The 2,784-nt window shown below is 34.7% G+C and overlaps 1 long non-coding RNA gene across 1 annotated transcript in view; it reads right to left on the reverse strand.

The window, feature by feature from the left end:
• Nucleotides 1-6: 6 nt before the first annotated feature.
• Nucleotides 7-2,784, reverse strand: part of LOC105315256 (uncharacterized) — a 7,307-nt gene continuing 4,529 nt past the window's right edge. The window contains exons 3-5 of the long non-coding RNA XR_002188754.1: nucleotides 2,607-2,705; nucleotides 804-902; nucleotides 7-103 (exon numbers count right to left, since the gene is read on the reverse strand). This is a non-coding gene — a long non-coding RNA (uncharacterized LOC105315256). The remainder of the gene's footprint in view (nucleotides 104-803; nucleotides 903-2,606; nucleotides 2,706-2,784) is intronic.

Consider the following 2,784-nt stretch of genomic DNA (forward strand, 5'->3'; position numbering starts at 1 on the left):
TCACAATATTTCGAGTGCTTTGGTTAGCTCCATTCTTTAATAGCAGCTGTACAGTGTCATAATGTCCTCTCTCTGCTGCTGCAATAAGAGCCGTATTTCCATGCTATAATAACAAGATTATGACAGATTGGTTTCCTCCCAAAAAAATAAAATTATAATTCTGATTGACAATTTTAGTGAAAATGAATGTAAATATATGTATGTACATGCACAACTACATGTACAAGGCTGGGTACTTGAGTACAGCTATTTGCATAGACCTTACAAGCTGGCAGACTGCAGTTGTACATGTAGGTGGGCTGTTTGTTTAATGTAACCACACAATACAAGACACACTTAAGTTAGACAGTCACCTTTCAAGTTCATAGATTGATTTATGAATTGGTTTGCAAGGTCCATGCAATTTGCTGTGATAGCACAGAACATCCACCAAGGACTTGAGTGCTTGTGTTTACATGTACATGTATATAAGGCAAGAAGTACTTGAATGTGCTTTATACTCATTAAACATATAATAAGCAGTATACCATAAAGCACAAAATTTTTGAGGGCTATAAAATTTGCAAAATTAATAATTTATGTCATCTTGTACCATAATAATAATTTGATTTTCACAAAACAAATCTTTCAAATATTGTGAAATCCATGAAATTTACAGCCTTTGAATACAGTAGTTCTTGGCTTGTACTTATACACCGCACATGTACATGCAGGTAGTACTACTCTAGTACTTCTAAGGAAACTAATACATAAAATTCTAATTACACATGTGTACACTATTACATTGCCTACAAATAACTTACATAGTTTAAATGTGAAGGATCAGCTCCTTTCTTCAGAAGTAATTCTACAACATCACAGTTTCCTCCTCTTGCTGCTTCAATAAGAGCAGTATCTCCTCTCTATAGTAAAACAAGATAATGATACATTACATGAAGTTTCTAATGTTGCAATTGTTTCCCTAAAAAAGATAAATATGTGTAGTATGTGGTTCTTGCACATTGTAGTTTAGACAAAACAACTAAGCTAGGGTAGCCTTGTGTATACCTGGCCAGACACTGTTTCAGTGTCACAGAGAATAGGGGTCTGACTATGTGAGAACAGTTACAGTAGTTAAAGGATAGAACATCATGCAAGACGTAACATTAATTTTTAGAATCATACATGAATGAACAAGAATTTGTAGCTACATGTACATGAGTGTACATGAGTGCATACAGTACATCATGTAAATGTAACGTACAGTAAGCAGTATGGAAGTGGTTCACAAAAGCTTTGTGAAACAGTTAATTAGCTTTTCATTCTAAAATCTTGGTATACACATGTAGTATGTGTGAACTAAAATTATTTTTGTCAATATGCAACTGATACGGCTAACAGTGAGAGTACTATACGTATATGTTATTACACCCCTGCGAGTGCAATATCCGATTTACAAGCACCGAGCCCGAGGGCCATAGGCCCTCAGGCTCGGTGCTTGTAAATCAGATATTGCACGAGCATGGGTGTAATAACAAATTTATTTCCAATTGAAGCTATATGGTACACGCACTGCGCATGCGTAAAGCAATTTTACATGTGGCAAGTACCTGACAAGTGACAAGTTGACAGAGAGCTTAGAGATGGCTGACAGGAGCGACTGCAATCCGCCCAAAAAGAGGAAAGTGTCACTTTCATTAAAAAGAAGAAAGAAGGAAGGTGGAGAGGACAGCGAGCATTTAAGAAGAAAGAAGGAATGTGGTGAGGACAGCGAGCGTTTTGTTGCTGTATCGAAAGAGGCTTTAGAAGACCTATCTATCTATAAAATGCCGGAAAACTCTGCTCTCAATAGTCAATGGGACTATAATTATAATTTATTTGCTTAAAAATTTAATTTTGTGTCAAATTGTCAATAGTATTATTATTCAAAAAGTCAAAGGTCAATAATGTGTGAAAACCACAGTGCACTGTACCAAACATCAAAGGGATTTACATGCACTCAGTGCACTGTATCTGATTTATTGCACTGGCGGTCCCTTTGAAGTATAGCTTGAGTGGGAAATAAATAATGTAAAAGGGTCGAGAAGCTTCTACCTTGTACCCATTCTCATGCATGAACATCTAGATACATGTACTTTGTACCTGTACATTTCAAATTCTTTTGCTATGCTTCAAACATTTACATCTACACTACATGTACATCACCTACACTGTTGTGTACATAAATAAGTATAGATAGTGGTTTGTCATTAATATTCCTAGTTATTAAATGTATTATTAGTTTTAGTGCTATCATTAATTGCTACATGTACATGAATGTACTTTTTATGTTGCGTTTATCAGTATTATTATACTGCATGTATCACATGTATCTAAAAACAGTATATACATTTCACTATCTTCTGTCATTAAGTTTTGTACACTAAATTTCTAAAGAGAAAACTATTAAATATGTGAATATAAAACATAAATGTGTCAATTACATGTGCATTGTAAGTCCAGAAGTTACACGTACCAGTGTTCTTTTAGTAAAACATATGCAACACACACTTGATATCATTAGATTAGAATGACACTTCATAACTGATAACAATTTTGTTAAAAGGAATAGATTCCAGTATACTCACTGTGTCTCTAAGGCGAATTTTAGCTCCTGCAGACAATAAAATTTGTACAACATCATGATATCCTCCTCTTGCAGCAACATGAAGAGAAGTAGCTCCACCCTACAAGAAACACAAGACAATGTTTGTACATGTCAGTCTATTACAAAAACATAAAGTACTGTACTACCATGTAAAACTG

This window comes from Amphimedon queenslandica, unplaced genomic scaffold (genome assembly GCF_000090795.2).
Source record: "Amphimedon queenslandica unplaced genomic scaffold, v1.1 AMPQUscaffold_11216, whole genome shotgun sequence".
NCBI classification, from domain to species: domain Eukaryota; kingdom Metazoa; phylum Porifera; class Demospongiae; order Haplosclerida; family Niphatidae; genus Amphimedon; species Amphimedon queenslandica.